This window comes from Rattus rattus, chromosome 7 (assembly GCF_011064425.1).
Source record: "Rattus rattus isolate New Zealand chromosome 7, Rrattus_CSIRO_v1, whole genome shotgun sequence".
Lineage (NCBI taxonomy): Eukaryota > Metazoa > Chordata > Mammalia > Rodentia > Muridae > Rattus > Rattus rattus.
Window position 1 is genome coordinate 924,921 of NC_046160.1, and position 7,034 is coordinate 931,954.

Here is a 7,034-nt window from a genome sequence, read left to right on the forward strand (position 1 = left end):
TAGAAATTGTCCATTTCTGTAGATTTCAGTTTTGTTGGAATATAGGCTTTATAGTAAGATCTGATGATTTTTTTTGAATTTCCTCTGAATCTGTAGTTATGTCTCCCTTTTCATTTCTGATTTTGTTAATTTGGACACACTCTCTGTGTCCTCTCGTTAGTCTGGCTAGGGGTTTATCTATCTTGTTGATTTTCTCAAAGAACCAACTTTTGGTTCTGTTGATTCTTTCTATGGTCCTTTTTGTTTCTACTTGGTTGATTTCAGCTCTGAGTTTGATTATTTCCTGCCTTCTACTCCTCCTGGGTGTAATTGCTTCTTTTTCTTCTAGAGATTTTAGGTGTGCTGTCAAGTTGTTGACATATGCTCTTTCCTGTTTCTTTTTTTGCAGGCACTCTAAGCCATGAGTTTTCCTTAGAACAGCTTTCATTGTGTCCATAAGTTTGGGTATGTTGTACCTTCATTTTCATTAAATTCTAAAAAGTTTTAATTTCTTTTCTTTATTTCTTCCTTGACCAGGTTATCATTGAGTAGAGCATTGTTCAATTTCCACGTGATATGTGGGCATTCTTCCTTATTGTTATTGAAGACCAGCTTTAGGCCGTGGTGGTCCGATAGCACGCATGGGATTATTTCTATCTTTCTGTACCTGTTGAGGCCCGTTTTTTGACCAATTATATGGTCAATTTTGGAGAAAGTAACATGAGGAGCTGAGAAGAAGGTATATCCTCTTGCTTTAGGGTAGAACGTTCTATAAATATCCGTTAAGTCCATTTGGCTCATGACTTCTCTTAGTCTGTTCACGCCTCTGTTTAATTTCTGTTTCCATGATTTGTCAATTGATGAGAGTGGAGTGTTGAAATCTCCTACTATTATTGTGTGAGTGCAATGTGTGCTTTGAGCTTTAGTAAGGTTTCTTTTATTTGCCCTTGTATTTGGAGCATAGATATTTAGGATTGAGAGTTCATCTTGGTGATTTTTTCCTTTGATGAATATGAAGTGTCCTTCCTTATCTTTTTTGATGACTTTTAGTTGAAAATTGATTTTATTTGATATTAGAATGGCTACTCCAGCTTGCTTCTTCCAACCATTTGCTTGGAAAGTTGTTTTCCAGCCTTTCACTCTGAGGTAGTGTCTGTCTTTGTCTCTGAGGTGTGTTTCCTGTAGGCAGCAGAATGCAGGGTCCCAAGCTATGTATCCAGTTTGTTAATCTATGTCTTTTTATTGGGGAGTTGAGGCCATTGATGTTGAGAGATATTATGAATAGTGATTATTGCTTCCTGTTATATTCATATTTGGATGAGGTTATGTTTGTGTGCTTTTCTTCTCTTTGTTTTGTTGCCAAGATGATTAGTTTTTTGCCTCTTCTAGGGTATAGGTTGCCTCCTTATGTTGGGCTTTTACCATTTATTATCCTTTGTAGTGCTGGATTTGTAGAAAGATATTGTGTAAATTTGGTTTTGTCATGGAATATCTTGGTTTCTCCATCTATGTTAATTGAGAGTTTTGCAGGATACAGTAACCTGGGCTGGCATTTGTGTTCTCTTTAGGGTCTGTATGACATCAGTCCAGGATCTTCTGGCCTTCATAGTTTCTGGCTTAAAAGTCTGGTGTGATTCTGATAGGTCTGCCTTTATATATTACTTGACCTTTTTCCTTACTGATTTTAATATTCTTTCTTTATTTTTGTGCATTTGGTGTTTTGACTATTATGTGACGGAGGTGTTTTTTTCTGGTCCAACCTATTTGGAGTTCTGTAGGTTCTTGTATGCCTATGGGTATCTCTTTTTTTAGGTTAGGGAAGTTTTCTTCTATGATTTTGTTGAAGATATGTACTGGTCCTTTGAGCTGGGAGTCTTCACTCTCTTCTATACCTATTATCCTTAGGTTTGATCTTCTCATTGAGTCCTGATTTCCTGTATGTTTTGGACCAGTAGCTTTTTCCGCTTTACATTATCTTTGACAGTTGAGTCAATGATTTCTATGGAATCTTCTGCTCCTGAGATTCTCTCTTCCATCTCTTGTATTCTGTTGGTGAAGCTTGCATCTACAGCTCCTTGTCTCTTCTTTTGGTTTTCTATATCCAGGGTTGTTTCCATGTGTTCTTTCTTGATTGCTTCTATTTCCATTTTTAATTCCTTCAACTGTTTGATTGTGTTTTCCTGGAATTCTTTCAGGGATTTTTGTGTCTCCTCTCTATTGGCTTCTCCTTGTTTATTTATGTTTTCCTGTGTTTCTCTAAGGGAGTTCTTCACGTCTTTCTTGAAGTCCTCCAGCATCATGATCAAATATGATTTTGAAACTAGATCTTGCTTTTCTGGTGTGTTTGGATGCTCCATGTTTGTTTTGGTGGGAGAATTGGGCTCCGATGATGTCATGTAGTCTTGGTTTCTGTTGCTTGGGTTCCTGCGCTTGCCTCTCGCCATCAAATTATCTCTAGTGTTACTTTGTTCTGCTATTTCTGACAGTGGCTAGACTGTCCTATAAGCCTGTGTGTCAGGAGTGCTGTAGACCTGTTTTACTGTTTTCTTTCAGCCAGTTATGGGGACAGAGTGTTCTGCTTTCGTGCGTGTAGTTTTTCCCCTCTACAGGTCTTCAGCTGTTCCTGTGGGCCTGTGTCTTGAGTGCACCAGGCAGGTCAGGTTCCTTCCGGGAGCCTCCGTGCACCAGGGTTCCAGATGGCCTCCGGTGTTTTCCTCTGGCGTCCGAGATGTGTGTGCAGAGAGCAGTCTCTTCTGGTTTCCCAGGCGTGTCTGCCTCTCTGAAGGTTTAGCTCTCCCTCCCACGGGATTTGGGTGCAGAGAACTGTTTATCCAGTCTGTTTCCTTCAGGTTCTGGCGGTGTCTCAGGCGCAGGGGTCCTGCCGCTCCTGGGCCCTCCCCCACGGGCACCCAGAGGCCTTATACAGTTTCCTCTTGGGCCAGGGATGTGGGCAGGGGTGGGCAGTGTTGGTGGTCTCTTCCACTCTGCAGCCTCAGGCGTGCCCACCTGACCAGGCGGTGACGTCTCTCTCCCACGGGTTCTGGGAGCAGAGAGCTGCTGCAGGCCGGCGAAAATGCTGTTTTTCAATTGAATGGTTTTATTTCCTTTGTCAAAGATGAAGTGACCATAGGTATTTGGGTTAATTTCTGGGTCTTCAGTTCTATTCCACTGATCTACCTTCCTGTCTCTGTACCAATACCATAAAAGTTTTAACCCTATTGCTCTGTAATACTGCTTGAGGTCAGGAATAGTGATTACACCAGAAGCTCTTTTATTGTTGACAATAGTGTTCATTATCCTGTTTTTTTCTTATTATTATTCCAAATGAATTTGCAAATTGCTCTTTTTAACTCTACAAAGAATTTGTTTGAATTTTGATGGGGATTGCATTGAATCTGAAGGGTCTTTTTGGAAAACAATGCCCATTTTTACTATATTAATCCTACCAATCCATGAGCATGGGAGGTCTTTCCATTTTCTGAGATATTCTTCATTTTCTCTCTTCACAGACATGAACTTCTTGTCATATAGATCTTTCACTTGCTTGGTTAGAGTTACACCGAGATATTTCATGTTATTTGAACTATTTTGAAGGGTTTCATTTCCTTAATTTCTTCCTCAGCCTGTTTATCCTTTGAGTAGAAGAAGGCTGTGGATTTACTTGAGTTAAATTTTTACCCAGAAACTTTGCTGAAATAGTTCTCTGGTAGAACTTTTGGGTTCATTTAAGTATACTATCATATCCTTTGCAAATAGTGATATTTTGATTTCTGTATTTCAAATTTGTATCCCTTTGACCTCCTTTTGTTTTCTGATTGCTATAGGTAGGACTACAGTACAAAAGTACTACATTGTATATGTAGGGAGAGAGTGGGAAGCCTTGTCCAGTCCCTGATTTGAGTGGGATTGCTTCAACTTTCTCTCATTGAGTTTAACGTTGGTTATTGGTTTGCTATATATTGTTTGTACTATGTTTAGTTATGGGCCTTGGATTCCTGATCTTCCCAGAAATTTTATCGTGAAGTGGTGTTGAATTTTTCAAATGCTTTTTCAACATCTAATGAAATGATTATGTTTCTTTTTGTTTTTTGTGTGTTTGTTTATGCAGTGGATTACATTGTTGGATTTCCATATATTGAACCATGCCTGCATCCCTGGGAGGAAGACTGAATGATCATGATAGATAGTCATTTTGATATATTGTTGGATTCAGTTTGCAAGAACTTCATTGAATATTTCTGCATCATTTTTAATGAGAGAAGTTGATCTGAAGTTCTCTTTCTTTGTTGGGTCTTTGTGTGGTTTTGGTGTAAGTATAACTGTGGCATTATAGAAGGAATTGGGTAGTGCTTCATCTGATTCTTTTGGGAATAGTTTGGACAGTATTGGTATGAGGTTTTCTATAAAGTTCTGATAGAATTCTGCACTAAAGATATCTGGACCTCAGCAGTTTTTGGTTGGAAGATATTTAATACCAGCTTATATTTCTTTAGGAGTTATTGGATTGGTTTATCTGATCCTGATTTAACTTTGGTACCTGGTATTTGGTCTAGGAAACTGTCCATTTTCTCCAGATTTTCCAGTTTTGTTGAATAGAGGGTTCTGTAGTAGCATCTGAAGATTTTTTTTAATTTTCCCAGATCCTGTCGTTAGGTCTCACTTTTCATTTCTGATTTTGTTAATTTGGATACACTCTCTGTACCCTCTGGTTATTCTGGCTAAGGGTTTATCAATCTTGGTGATTTTTCTCAAAGAACCAGCTCCTGCTTTGGTTGATTCTTTGTATAGTCCTTTTTTTCTCCTTGGCTGATTTCAGCACTGAGTTTGATTATTTCCTGGCTTCTACTCCTCTTGGGTGTACTTGCTTCTTTTTGTTCTAGAGCTTTTATGTGTGCTGTCAAGCTGCTAATAATACATGCTCCCTGTTTCTCTTTGGAGGCACTCACACTATGAGTTTCCCTCTTATTATTTATTTCATTGTGTCCCATAAGTTTGGGTATGTTGTACCTTCATTTTCATTAAATTCTCAAAAGTCTTTAATTTCTGTATTTCTTCCTTGACCAAGTTGTCTTTGCTTAGAGCATTGTTTAATTTCCAAGTATATGTGCTCTGTCTGTCATTTTTGATGTTATTGAAGGCCAGCCTTAGTTTGTAGTGATCTGATATGATGCATGGGATTATTTCAGTCTTCTTTGTCTGGTGAATCCTGTTTTCTGATGATTATATGGTCAATATTGGAGAACGTACCATAAGACACAGAGAATTTATATTATTTTCTTTTAGGATGAAATGCTCTATAAATATCTGTCAAATTCTTCTGGTTCAAAACTTAAGTTAGTTTCTCTATATCCCTGTTTCGTTTCTGTTTCCATGATCTGTCCATTGATGAGAATGGGGTGTTGAAATCTCCTACTATTATTGTCTGAGGTTCAGTATGTGCTTTGAGCTTTAATAAGGTTTCTTTTATGAATGTAGGTGCCCTTGCATTTGAAGCATAGCTGCTTAGGATTGAGAGTTCATCTTGGTGGAATTTTCTTTTAATGAATATGCAATGTACTTTTTAAATAACTTTTGGTTGAAAGTCAATTTTATTAGATATTGAAATGGCTACTCCAACTTGTTTCTTCTGACCATTTTCATGGAAATTTGTTTTCCAGCCTTTTACTCTGAGATAGTGGCTGCCTTTGTCTCTGTGGTGTAGTTCCTGTATGCATGAAAATGATGGGTCCTCTTTAAGTATCCGGTGTGTTAGTCCTGTCTTTTTCTTAGGCAATTGAGTCCATCGATGTTAAGAGATATTAAGTAATAGAGATTGTTGTTTCCTGTTACTTTTGTTGTTAGATATGGAATTATGATTGTGTGTCTCTTTTCTTTTGGGTTCATTGCAAGTAAATTTCTTTCTTGTTGTCTATAAGATGTAGTTCTCTTCCTTATGTTGGAGTTTTACATCTCTTATCCATTTTGGGCTGGATTTATGGAAAGATATTGTGTAAATTTGGTTTTGTCGTGGAATATCTTGGTTTTTCTTCTATGTTAATTTAGAGTTTTGCAGATATAGTAGCCAGGGCTGGTATTTGTGTCCCTTCAGGGTCTATATGACATCTTCCCAGGATCTTCTGGGAGTCTTCACTCTCCTTTATATGTATTATCCTTAGTTTTGATTTTTCTCATTGTGTCCTGGATTTCCTGGATATTTTGGGCTAAGAGTCTTTTGTGCTTTGCATTATCTTTGTTGTTTGTTTTGATGCTTTCTATGGTATCTTCTTCTCCTGAGATCTCTCTTCTATCTATGACTCCTGATCTCCTTCCTAGTATTTTTATCTCCAGGGTTGTCTCCCCTTGTGCTTTCTTTATTGTTTCTATATCCATTTTTAAATCCTGGATGGTTTTGTTCAATTCCTTCACCTGTTTGGTTGTGTTTTCCCATAATTCTTTAAGGGATTTCTGTGTTTCTTCTTTTAGTTCTTCTACCTGTTTACTCGTGTTGTCCTGTATTTCTTTAAGGGAGTTATTTATGTCCTTCTTAAAGTCCTCTTTAATCACCCTAAGCTGTGATTTTAAATCTGAATCTTTGTTTTCCAGTATTTGCTTTGGTGGTAGAACTGACTCTGATGGTGCCAAGTAGTCTTGCTTTCTGTTGCTTAGGTCCCTGTGCTTGCCTCTTGTCATCAGGTAGTCCCTTGTGTTAGCTCATCTTGCTGTCTCTCACAGTGCCTTGACCCTTCTGTAGGCCTGTGGGTCAGCACTCCTGTAGACCTGCTTTCCTTCAGCCAAATCTGGGAACGGAGAGCTGCTCTGGCTTCGTGTTACCTGAAACCCCCAGAGTGTTGGTCTTACCTCTGCTCTCATGAGTGTAGGCACTCCTGGCAACCGGCTTTCAGCTCTCAGTGCAGGCAGAAACAGGAAGTGTCCTGCCCCTAACTGCTCCAAGATCCCTGTGCCTAGAAGGCACACATAATATTAAGCAGTTATTAAGCAGTTTTCTTTTGGTTCAGGAATGTGGGAAGAAAGTGGGCAGAAACTCTATTGAGTTTTTAGGATTGTCCACATTTCCG